A 13,592-nucleotide genomic window follows, 5' to 3' on the forward strand; every position below is an offset into this window, starting at 1 on the left:
TATTATCCTTTCTATAATATTCATCCATTATAAACAGTGCGTGTGCTGGGAACTGTCTTATTACTCTTTATATATCACTATATAGATTATTATCCTTTATATAATAATAATAAAATAATAATAATAATAATAATAATAATAATAATCACCCATTATAAACAGTGTGTGTGCTGGGAGCTGTCACATCCCTCTGCATATATAGTAATTATAACATCCCTCTCCTCTATATAATAATAATCTCCCATTATAAACAGCATTTTATATGAGCTGTAATGTCTCCCTATACAGACTCCTCTGTATAATAATCCTTCATATCTCTGCTCTCAGCATAATAATAATATATTGTTAGAAGATATTACCTCAGCCTTGTACACGTCCTGGATGTTGTTGTTATATATGAATGAGCTAAAGCTGCTCTCCAGGTTGTAAAATGGCTCCTGCAAGAGTATGTGACCACGCCCCCTCTGGAACGTCACTGGTACATAACTGTATCAGCAGTATTGTGTAATATAGACTAAGGGAAAATGGCCGCCGCTGTTCTACATTAAGGACAATTCAGTAATATCTTATTTAACTCTAGTGATAACATTGCTGCTAGTCAGCTATATGCTACGTTCATTACTAGGTGGTAGAGGCTAAATCCCTTTCAGATAATTCTGTGACATCACGAGGTCATGTGACTGCTGTAGTCACATGGTACACAGTGCAGGAGCTGCTGCTGGATAACTTCCTGTTCCTGTGTAGTGGAGGAAAGGTAAGAAGGAGTGATGTGATGGGGAGGGGACATGTGTGACTAAAGGTGCTGGGCAGAGAGAGGACATGTGTGACTAAAGGTGCTGGGCAGAGGGGACATGTGTGACTAAAGGTGCAGGGCAGAGAGGGGACATGTGTGACTAAAGGTGCTGGGCAGAGAGGGGGACATGTGTGACTAAAGGTGCTGGGCAGAGGGGACATGTGTGACTAAAGGTGCTGGGCAGAGGGGACATGTGTGACTAAAGGTGCTGGGCAGAGAGGGGACATGTGTGACTAAAGGTGCTGGGCAGAGAGGGGACATGTGTGACTAAAGGTGCTGGGCAGAAAGGGGACATGTGTGACTAAAGGTGCAGGGCAGAGAGGGGACATGTGTGACTAAAGGTGCTGGGCAGAGAGGGGACATGTGTGACTAAAGGTGCTGGGCAGAGAGGGGACATGTGTGACTAAAGGTGCTGGGCAGAGAGGGGACATGTGTGACTAAAGGTGCTGGGCAGAGAGGGGACATGTGTGACTAAAGGTGCTGGGCAGAGAGGGGGACATGTGTGACTAAAGGTGCTGGGCAGAGAGGGGACATGTGTGACTAAAGCATGTGGGCAGAGAGGGGGGGACATGTGTGACTAAAGGTGCTGGGCAGAGAGAGGACATGTGTGACTAAAGGTGCTGGGCAGAGGGGACATGTGTGACTAAAGCATGAGGGCAGAGAGGGGACATGTGTGACTAAAGGTGCTGGGCAGAGAGGGGGACATGTGTGACTATAGGTGCTGGGCAGAGAGGGGACATGTGTGACTAAAGGTGCTGGGCAGAGAGGGGACATGTGTGACTAAAGCATGAGGGCAGAGGGGGCATGTGAAGGAGAAGTCTCTTCCCCACACGGCCCATCCTCAAACAACAATAACCTGACAACAGTTGCTAACTTTTCTCTGATATTCCCCATGACACGTATTACATGATCTTTTCCCTCACAAGCCTCCTGCCCACAATCGTGTCTCACTGCTGCCCACCAGCTTTTATCTCACAGGCCCCGCTGCCTCAATCCTGACACCTCTCTTACTTCAAAATGAAAGAGGCGCCTTTTATTTGAAAGAGGAGTAGATCCTTACCAGTGAATGAGATAATAATACAGAGATCATTATTGCCATAGATGTTGTGTTTTTTTTTTTTTTTTTTAAATACTGTATCTAGTCAGATGATATTATCATTACAGGCCATTAATATAATTGCTTTTGTCACAAAACTGTACATAAGACACCTCAATTATCTGACAAAAATAACAATACATCCAGATTTCTATGCACTGTTTTTAGGTGAAATACTTCAGCCCTCTCACTTATCCATAACTTTAAGTTTTGGTATATCTCAGGCATTAATTGGGGATATCAGGAACCATTGAAGGATATTTTAGGGACCAGGTGAAAGGGCCATTTAAGACATCCTAGAAGTTCACAGACACTCCTCCTGCTCTATACTCTCTCCTGTTAGGCCTTCAGTTTAGATTAAGTGCCCAGCGTGGCAGGATATATATCTTATTACTGGAGTGGTCTCCAAAGTCTGCAACTGAAGGTGCACATTGCGGATAACTGTGCAATATTCGGAGCTGGGGGTTCAGATGTACCGAGGTAGTGCTTACGATAATGCCCCCCCTCACAATGCTGGATTTCTCTGCGGGACCCAGCCATAGACGCTACAAAGGTTCCCAGGTAGTGATTGCAGGAATGGCCGTCACTGCTGCACAGTGCTCTGTAGTGCACAGTGCTGGAAGATAGGTTTAGCAAGTTGCTGTTGGCCACTGGAATGGCTACTTCTTAGTGTTGGGGCAGCTTCATGTTTCCTTAAGGGGCCTGGGTCAGGTGGGGGTTACTGGGTATATATAAGCCCCCACTAGGCACTGGATGTGTGGACAGTGCGTCCTTTTGTACAGCTACAAATGCATTTTTTTCTTGTACTACAAATCAATTTTTGTTGCATACCGTCCAGACTGCTGAAACCTCCATCTTGCTGTAATGATATCTTGGTCCCCTACAGTCCATTCAAATAGCCGCTGCAGGAATAACCTCTCTACTCTCCATCATTAATTACTGTTCTGTTACCGAAATCATCTTGTCTTCCATTTTAATTATCTTTTCACTGCAAAAGTATTTAGAGCTGTCCAATCCATTTCCACCTGTTATATCTATTATCACAATCTGTACGTACCCACCCTCTGCTGACGTTGACGCTTTATTTATTTTTCCTAGGTTACCTCTGCTCTCAGGACTACGACCCTTCTTGAATGCTGACCCTGGAAATCTTCACAGAATGTCTGTCTGTCATGTATGGTCTCTAACTGCAGGACCCTGCTGAAAGCTCATCTGTTTACCGGACAGTTTACATAGTGCTTGTGACTTCTCCCAGAGCTGCGCTCCAGAGGGTAATAAGACACGTTCTGGAGCGGACTTGTTAGATCTAAAATTCTGACCCAAGTCTGCCTGTGGTGTCAAGTATATCTGGAAGCGCTTCAATCAGCTGGAGAGAATTGACACAGACCAAGTTCTGTATACAAGGAATATTCTCTAGTTTATTGATACAAAGATACAGGTTTTTATAGGCTACTGAATAAATGAATCCTACGTCATATGCATACAATAGTTTATACCACTAGTTTATGAGAAGCGCTACTGATTAACTTTCTCACGTATTCTTGAGGTGTTTACTTTTCTCCCCCTTCTAAGGACAGATGAGCCTATTATTCCTTATCTCAAGGGGAGTTGGAGATATGCTATGTGTAACACCATGGATACAGCTCCCTTACTACCAGCTGGATATGAAGCTCATTATTGTTTTCATAACTGGTTACATTCTTCAGGTGTTCTCTATTAGTTCAACTTCAAGGCCATAGGCTCACGTATTGCAAAACTGCAAGTTAACAGAAAAATGAATAATCTCTTCTAGCAAATAATATTTCTATGCAAGTTACAATAAAATGGCTGAACAAAGGCCTTATGAGGCCTTAACAAAAAATCATATTTAACATTTCCCATCTTTTATTCAATTTTCGCCCCTTTCTCCTCCTACCTACCTAATCCTATCTATAGAACCACATTCTTAATAAGCAGGTACGTATACACATGTAGAAGGCCACATGCATAGAGTTGGTCCCCTTAGGAATCTGTCAACTCATCCCCCACTAATAAGCCTGTGATCTTCCCTGTTCTAACTTGATTTATGAGGAGATGCATTTTGGCAAATGTCCATGTCTAGAAAAGATGGTTTCTTAGAAGACGGCTTCTTAGTAGGTAGTTAATGAGTCTATAGTAGTTCTGCAGGCCTTGCATGTCCTTTGTTCAGTTGTCAATAATTTCTTGTTGCAGACTGTGCATTTCTTTGGTTTGTCTGCTGACCATTGTTCATAGAGTTCACTGTTTGTCTCAGGCATTAGTCTTTTAAAAATTTCTGTGATCATTACAGGTTCAGGAAGCTCATTCTTTTTCCTGCAGGAGCAACAATCAAGTGTCAGTAATTTCTTAGTCAGCCATATAGCAATTTTCACTACCACATATATGACTAGCAGAAGAACCATACATTTTGCAATTATTGATAATATACCAGATATCCATCCCCCTAATCCATTAAACCAATTAGCAGGATTAAGCCAGGAGAACCAGGTTTCTGACAACCATGGTTCCTCTTTATGTTGTTCTGCAAAGTCCCTTTTTAGTCTCCTGACTTCATTGAGGTGATCTTCTATAGCTAAATTTACCTCATAAGTTTGGTTTACATAATTGCAACATGCTTCCTTGGCAATCATACACATACCTCCTTCTCTGGCTGTGAGGTAGTTTAATACTAATCTGTGGGCCTGAACCTCCTTTGTGATCATTTTCATTTCTTTTACCATTAATCTGAAGGTCACATCATATTGATCCGTTACCTTATCAATAAGGCTGGCCAGATCTATTATGTATGAAAAAGCTTTCTTTATACAGCATCTGTTTACCCAGGGGAGGTTGATTAGTTTAGGGTCTGATTTTTTTGATGGAGACAGGGAACGTTTTATTACACTATGTTCTCTTAAATCTTGTGCATTGTAATATTCAGGGAGCATTTCATCTACATAATATGTACTTGGTAATATTCTTCCCAATGTACAGTTACCATATCCTCCATATGGTAGCCACTTATATGCTTTTCTTCCACATAGGTAATATATATCATCTGGGAGAACATAGGGTATATCAAACACCAGGTGGCTTATGGCCCTCAATATATCATGTGTTTTAGTCATATTGGGAGTTATTACAGTCATGTTACCCTTGCAGTCTGACTGATTCATCCAGTCTGGATAGGAGCGCTGTATCCAGACTCCCAGTAAAGGTATACTGTTATTCCTACAGGTATGAACGGAGACTGGAGGTATTCTCCCTTTATCAGGGTTTGTATTATCTGTAAATATTAGGCTGGCTGCTTGACAGGGAGCCATCCCTAGGTTATAATTATTATGCTTTATTGTGATGTTTTTGCCTTTCTGAGTAGCTTGCATAGTGGAGGATTCCGATGTAGGATGTATAGTTATACAAAAGTCAACTTTCTTGGCAAACAGGGTAGTTAGTATTGGTACTGGGAGAGTGACATATTTACTTTGGGTCACCTTGCTTCCCCCAGTTAGATTTAAATCTGCCGCTTCCCCAAGTGTGAGGGGAACAGCTACCCAATTCATGGTTTTAGCTGACAGTGGGGGATATGTGCAAACCCAACAATTTGTAAGATTTAATGTTTTGGCTGCTGTATAATGCATTTGAACAAAAGCATTATCCCATGGTTCATTAAGAGTCTCGTGTAATTCTCTCCTTGTTCTGAAAGTCAAGTTTGATTTCAGGTCACTATATCTGAAATCTTTTCCATGTTTTATGGATAAACCAACAGCATAGACTATACCCATGACACTTATCAACATCAGTAGTAGTCCAGTTATTATTATGCATTTTGGTTTTACAATACATTTTTCTTTACACATTTTTACTTGTCAGAATCTGACTCCCCTTGTAAGAAGATCTTGCAATGCGATGCGTGGATCCAGGTATCCTTCCCTTCTAGTTTCACAGACGTGGGAGTTGTCAACAAAACCTGGTATGGACCCTCGTATCGGGGTTCAAGACTTTTCCTGACGTATTTCCTTATGACCACCCAGTGTCCAGGCTGCAAAGAATGCGTGTCAGTGTCAAGATTGGGATCTGGAATAGAGGAAAATACCTGTCCGTGTATCTTGGTTAATTGCTTTTGTAACAGAGTTACATAGTTTAATAAATCTCCATGATAATGTTGCAGTTGTTGTGGAAAATAGCATCCCGTTCTATAGGGGCAACCAAACAATATCTCATAGGGTGTTAACCCTGTGCCTTTCCTGGGTGTGTTTCTGACAGAATGTAGAGCTATGGGCAGGCATGATATCCAGGGCAGCCCTGTTTCAGCCATTATTTTCTGGATTTTTAGTTTCAGAGTACCATTAAGCCTCTCTACACATCCTGAGCTCTGGGGGCGATAGGGGGTGTGGAGAGCAGAGGTAATTCCCATGTCCCTCAGTCTTTGTTGAAACTCTTCTCCTGTAAAGTGTGTACCTCTATCACTTTCTATCACTTCTGGAACTCCATATCTGCACACTATTTCTTCTGTTATTTTCTTTGCCACTGTTTTAGCATTTGCTTTTCTGCATAGTCACGCCTCCACCCACCGACTGAAAAGGTCCACACACACAAGTACATTTTCATACCCTGAGCATTTGGGAAGGTGAATAAAATCTATCTGAATCCTTTGAAAAGGATACAATGTCTGAGGGGTGCTTTTCTGTGGAGTTGGGACAGACTTACCCGGGTTGTTTTGTGCGCAGATTAAGCATCCTGACACTATTGCCTGCGCTGCTTGGGCAAACCCCGGGGCTATCCAGTATTTATTTGTTAGTGCTACCATAGCATCCTTCCCCAGGTGCACTTTACCATGTACTATATTGGCCATAATCGTGTAAAGTGCTTTTGGCAGACATAATTGCTGACCTTTACACCATTCTCCTTGCACTTTTAGTGCACCTAGTCTAGCCCAAGCTCTTTTCTCATTCTCTGTTGCTTGCTTTTGCATAGCTTGGAGTATGGTTCGGTCAAATTTGGGATCTGGGATTACCACGTAGGCAATTTCCCCTTCTGGGATTGGCGTTACAGCAGCTTCTCGAGCGGCTTGGTCTACCAGTCTATTTCCCTCTGCTTCGGGCGTTGTTTCCTTGGTGTGTGCTTTAACCTTAATAACTGACAGTTTGGCAGGCATCTGAAAGGCAGTAAACAATTCTCTTATGTGGTTTGCATGTTTTATGGGTCTGCCCGATGACCCCATAAAGTTTCTGCTTTTCCATATTGGACCATAATCATGAGCTATACCATAGGCATAGCGTGAGTCTGTGTAAATGTTGACTTTTTGCCCTTCAGCATATATACAGACCATTGTCAATGCTTTTAACTCAGCTTCCTGTGCTGACATATAGCTTGGGAGTGATCTCTGAATCAATATGTGTTTCTGTGTAGTGACAGCACAACCTGTATATGGTGTGCCGTCTATGTAGTAGCGTGAGCCATCTACATATAGATCTATGTCAGCATCAGGGAGTGGTGTATCATGTATGTTTGTTAGGCCCAAAGCCTCTAATTGCATGAGTTCAATGCAATCATGATCAGAAAAAAAGTTTTGTTTGCATAATTTTTCAGTTTCTGTTTCTGCTGTGACTTCTTCTAACCCTTCAGACTCATTTTTACTATCTGGTTCCATTTCCCCATCTTTTAAATCTTGCGGAAATAATGTAGCAGGATTTAAAACTGTGCATCTTTTTAAAGTAACATTGCTGGGGGTCAAAAGAGCTACTTCATATCGGGTTAGTCGAGCAGCTGACAAATGTTTTGTCTGTGCTTGGTTCAGAATTTCAGTGACAGCATGCGGGACCATCAGTGTTACTGGATGGCCTAAAACAATATCTGTACTTTTCTCCAATATTATTGCTGCAGCTGCAACCGCTTTTATGCATGTTGGTGCAGCCTTAATAACATGGTCTAGCTGAGCAGAGTAATATGCCAATGGTTTCTGCTTATGTGCATGTTCCTGTGTCAGTACTCCATTTGCGTGTGCATTAGTTTCATGGCAGAACAGTGTAAAGGGCTTGTCATAATTTGGTAGAGCCAGCGCAGGAGCTGTTAGTATGTCTTGTTTTAACGTTTGGAACATATGTACTTGTTCCTGTGTGAGTTGTATGGGTCCTTGTTGCATGGGCCCCTTCAAGACTTCATACAATACTTGTAGTTTGCTGGATGCAGCTGAAATCCAGTCTCTGCAGTAAGTCAATAAGCCCAAGAAAGCCCTGAGCTCCTTGTAGGTATGTGGTACCTGCACTTTTTGTATGGCTTCCTTTCTCTGTTCTGTTAAATGTCTGGCCTGATGTGAAATGCAATGGCCTAAAAATTCAACTTTCCTTTGTACTGCCTGTAATTTTTCTTTTGATGCTTTGCAGTTTTTTTTTGCACAGAAACTGCAAGAGTGAGACAGTGTCTTGTTCACATGTTTCTTGTGTGTTTGCACATAACAGCAGATCGTCAACATACTGTATGACCACAGAAGAGGAATTAATTGGCAACCAGTCTTTTAGAATCAGGGCCATGGCTTCAGAGTATTCACTAGGACTGGTTGCCCCTCCCTGTGGTAATCTGGTCCAAGTGTACTGTTTATCCTGGTAAGTAAATGCAAAAAGTTCTTGGCTTTCTTCAGTAATGGGTACTGAAAAAAATGCATTTGCTAAGTCTATTACTGTAAACCATTCTGATGTAGGAGGTATTTGATTTAGTAGCGTGTGAGGGTTAGGAACTATTGGTGTATTGATCATTATTCGCTTGTTAACTTCCCTCAGATCGTGTATCATTCTAAACGACGGCGTACCGTCTGAATTTGGGGACCTCTTCATTATGGGATAGAGTGGAGAATTCCAGCTTGATCTACATTCACGTAAGACTCCTGCCCCAAGGTAGTCTTTGACCTGGTAACCTATTGCAGTTGTCTGATCAGGTCTTAAGGGGTACTGTTTAGTCTTTACTGGCTGTGCCCCTGGTTTCAGTTTAATTTGTACAGCTTGTACAGGCATAAGGCCTACATCCATCTTTCCCTTTGCCCATAGTTCTGGGTTTACCTGGGCAAAGAGATAATCTAGATTTACATAAAAACACCAAGTAGGTTCTGAGTTGCTGACATTGACATTAAGAAGGAACTGGGCAGTGTCAAAAGCTATGAGTCCCATCTTACTGGGACTCACTGTCAACTCCACCTGCCCATCTTTGTATTGTATTGTGGCATTAAGGGCTGACAAAAGATCTGCTCCCAATAGATTCATGGGGCAGCTGTCTGACACTAAAAATTGTGTGTCTATCGTTTGATTGTCATCTAATTCTATAGTTAGAGGTTTGGTTTTGTGTAGTAATTGTATTCTCCCATCTAGTCCTGTTGCAGGCACTGTTTCAGGGGAAATAAATGACTGTGGTAAGAGTTTAGTTTGCAAGACTGAAGTGGCAGCCCCAGAATCTATCAATGCAGTTGTCTCAGTTAGTCCCCTTATTTTAAGAGGTATTGTACATTGGGAACCGGAGGATACAGTTAGGCTGGGTAGTATGTGATTCTGGGGGCCGTTTTCCTATGCTGTCTTTGGTTTGTACTCAACTCGTGGCACCCCTGTATTTGGACAGTCCCTTTTTAGGTGGCCTTTTTGTAAGCAATGAAAACACAACCCCTTCTTCATACACTCCTGAGATCTCTGTGTCATTTTAATACTGCTTATTTCTGGAGTCTTCTGTTTAGGCATGGGACACTTGAATGACTTTTCAGGGTGCTGCATAACATATACATGTTGTAGTGGTTTCTTTTTGTCCTGCCTGTCTTTGCTATCTTCTTCTATGGCTTTAAGGACAGTCAGAAGCACATCTGGTGCTAGTGTGGAATACTCTGGTCTGCTGACTTTGAGTGTTTTTAAGATGTCAGGACTTAAACCTCCCAAAAAGGCATTTCTGAATACTCGTACGTCTCTGGCATCCACAAACCCATACCCATAGTCCTCATGCCTCTGTCTGCACTCTGTGTAATATTCAGTTACAGATTGCCCCTTCCCTTGAGGGGTATCTTGGGAGGGCATGTCTCTTATTTTTCCCTCACAATATGCTTGACACTTAGCTGTCCATTGTTGCCCACTCAAGGCTTCCTTTTTTCTAGCGTCAGTTGGCATAACTATTGCTGCACCATCTATCATGGCAGCAGTTTGGGCTATTTGATTGGCAGCATAATTCCCTACTGTTACCTTGGTCATTTGATCTAAGTCTAACCAGGTAGCATTATAAAATATCTGCAGGTGGTTCATGTATCGATAGAAACCCATTGGATTCTTATCTATATTTGGCACATCTCTGGCCAATGACATTTGATCTGTTGGGGACCAGGGTTTGTACCAATTTACTACACGGTCTTCTATTGCTGGGGGGATGTTATTTGGTCCAGCTACCCTCCCCGGAGTTGTCTGATTATAGACAGGATAAAGTCCCATTATTGGTTCTGCGGGCTGAATTTCAGCAGATATGCCATCATGAGACAGGGGTGGAGCAGTAGGTTCGATTTTGAGCTCTAATTTGTTCATTCTACATGAGGGACATTCTGTATCCCTCCATAAGTGTATTTGAGGGCATCTGCACTTCCAAGTGTGTTTCTTTTTCATTAGCACTATTTTCCCTGCGTTCTCTGCATACCCCCTTAAATCTTCTCTCGGTCCCTCGGGTGATTGGTTGTCATAACAAGATCTACATGATGTGGTCCAGTGTGCACCACATGCAACACAGACCTGGTCCCCTGCTGAATTACCATACCCACAATTATATCTTGGACAGCGCCATTTACGCTGTCTTTTCATGCTACCTGCATATAATTGGCAGGCATCAGTGTCACAGGATAAACCCAAATTTAAAGCGGTCATATTCTCTTCTAATTCTTGTGTCTCTTGTTCTAGCAAAATTTGTTCTGAAACTTTCAGCCAGTTCAGCAGTTTACCTTCTAGTTTATGTTTCTTTACATAATCATTGTAGGATTTATATATGTGTTGTATCTTGATGGGATCCAATGTCCCTTCTCTACCTATTCCAGCTTTTTTGAATAAATCGCCCATGCCTTCTATTCCCCCGTTTCCTAAGATTCTGCGCATTATGTCCACGGGGGAATTGCTGTCATCTGTCTGTTTGCTATCACTATTACCCATAGTGACAGCAGTCTGTTGAGTCCAAATAGGGATTCCTATCTAGTTTCTGTGGGTTGTCCTTGTAATGGACGTCCCGTTCTGTGGACTCCTGAAGCAATATATCTGTGGACTAATCTGTAGATTGTCCTCTCAAAAGAGTTTCTCTGACAGTATCTGGGATGAAGGCACTAGTGATTCTCTCAAAAATTGGACAAATAAGTGGTTTTTTCTTACTTATATTTTTTGGTATGGTCTGTAATATGTCTACCCAAAGTTCTCCTTTTCTTGTTTTGATATAGGTCACATCTGTATGAGTGCCTATTATAGCAATATAATTGGCTGAACTATAACCAGAGTAATATATGTCACCTCTGCTACCAAAACTGTCTATGACCGTCAATAAATTGGGACTTAAAAAACAACTGGTCTTCTGTAATATGAGTAGTCCTGTGCACTGATTACACTGATAGAGACCAACAAATTGTGACATGTATAGATGTTCAAAGCAGTAACTCTCTGATTCCCTTATGTGCTTTCTAACAGATGTATATTACACCCAAAATAACCAAAACAATCAAAATAGAACTTCTATGTTCGTCTGCTTTGTTAGTATTTAGATATTGGGAAACTAACTGTCAACAAATGATTGTTCAGACAAAGACAACCCTCCGGCCTCTGGCGCCCGTTTCACGAGTACCAACGAGAAAACGCGGAGGACCCTGACCAGACACAGTGGGCGACTTTATCAACACTTCTACCGTGTTTTATTAGCCGTCACTTAATTCAACCCTGTATGAGCTAGGAAGTCTTAAGACGTAACCCAGTTATCACAGTTCGCGGTAGGCAAGGGCAAGCCTCAGCAGCGACCACGAAGTGAGGTCTTATGATCAACGTCTTATTTGACTTTTTATCCTTTATACATCATACAATAGGCACAAACACATGCACTCAAAATTCATTCATCTTTCAAGAATCTAATCAACAATTCAATTACAGTAAACAAATTGGGTTAGTACTGTATTATATTAATCAGATGATACTTGAGACTCACAAATTCGCGTGTCAGGTGCCTCAGACAGACATGAGGTGACCCAGACTAGGAAGACCAACGAGTAGAAATCTACTCACCATGGATTTGTTGGGGTTCAAGGTCCTGGGAAACCTCCGTTGTCTGTCTTGTAGCCTGCTGGACAGCGAATCTCGGTGGCGACCTCCAAGTTGTTAGATCTAAAATTCTGACCCAAGTCTGCCTGTGGTGTCAAGTATATCTGGAAGCGCTTCAATCAGCTGGAGAGAATTGACACAGACCAAGTTCTGTATACAAGGAATATTCTCTAGTTTATTGATACAAAGATACAGGTTTTTATAGGCTACTGAATAAATGAATCCTACGTCATATGCATACAATAGTTTATACCACTAGTTTATGAGAAGCGCTACTGATTAACTTTCTCACGTATTCTTGAGGTGTTTACTTTTCTCCCCCTTCTAAGGACAGATGAGCCTATTATTCCTTATCTCAAGGGGAGTTGGAGATATGCTATGTGCAACACCATGGATACAGCTCCCATACTACCAGCTGGATATGAAGCTCATTATTGTTTTCATAACTGGTTACATTCTTCAGGTGTTCTCTATTAGTTCAACTTCAAGGCCATAGGCTCACGTATTGCAAAACTGCAAGTTAACAGAAAAATGAATAATCTCTTCTAGCAAATAATATTTCTATGCAAGTTACAATAAAATGGCTGAACAAAGGCCTTATGAGGCCTTAACAAAAAATCATATTTAACAGACTGTTATGTGTTTTCTTCTTTAAAGTATCCGTTCATCAAGCGATATTAACGAAGGAGAACACAAGAAACATAATAAAAACCGTTTAATTATTTTATTTCTACTCCGGAACTTCATATTATTATCCCACCTGATGAATATAACTCGAAGAGTGATAGTTGTGTTGTCACTTGTTATGATGAGGACCAGCAAGTGGAATATATAACCTGATATTGTAAATGGACGTTATCAGACATTTGTGTGCGCTGTTACATACTACAGACAGCTGAGCTTTGTAATATATATTTGAATATTTTGTAACCAATACATAATGTGATGTAAACAACATACTGAAAGCAGATTTTTTTTTTTGTATATTTGAGAGTGAAGGGTTGTTATAAAGAAGTTATTTCTTTCACCATTAATATTACAGCATCTTTATTATTTTGCCTGCTATACTTTCTCCAAAACATCTCAATCTTTAGTATATCAAGTCTGTATTTTACCTGTAATTTCTATGCCAACCAAGGTTCCCCCCCAGCATTGGAGGACCCAGGAGGGGGTGAGTGATCCAGGGGCTGGCGGGACCACCACACTCATTGGGGTATATTTACTAAACTGTGGGTTTGAAAAGGTGGAGATGTTTGAAAGTAACACGGCCTGTGCACTATTACTGTTACTACGGTAATACTGCACATTATTACCGCTAGTGCGGTAAGTTTTAACGCTGTTTGTTTTGCTCAGGGAGCCGCGAGCAGAAGTCCGGGTTAAAATTACTGTTATCAACGGTGATGGTGCACAA

The 13,592-nt window shown here is 41.5% G+C and overlaps 1 long non-coding RNA gene across 1 annotated transcript; it reads right to left on the bottom strand.

Moving 5' to 3' along the window:
* Positions 1 to 3,280: 3,280 nt before the first annotated feature.
* LOC142108695 (uncharacterized) lies at positions 3,281 to 12,805 on the bottom strand. Its single transcript, XR_012680197.1, has 2 exons — positions 12,146 to 12,805; positions 3,281 to 5,979 (listed from the first exon to the last, which is right to left on the bottom strand). It is a non-coding gene; the product is annotated as an uncharacterized LOC142108695 (long non-coding RNA).
* Between the last annotated feature and the right edge of the window lie 787 nt (positions 12,806 to 13,592).

Source organism: Mixophyes fleayi, chromosome 12 (assembly GCF_038048845.1).
Source record: "Mixophyes fleayi isolate aMixFle1 chromosome 12, aMixFle1.hap1, whole genome shotgun sequence".
Classification (NCBI taxonomy): domain Eukaryota; kingdom Metazoa; phylum Chordata; class Amphibia; order Anura; family Limnodynastidae; genus Mixophyes; species Mixophyes fleayi.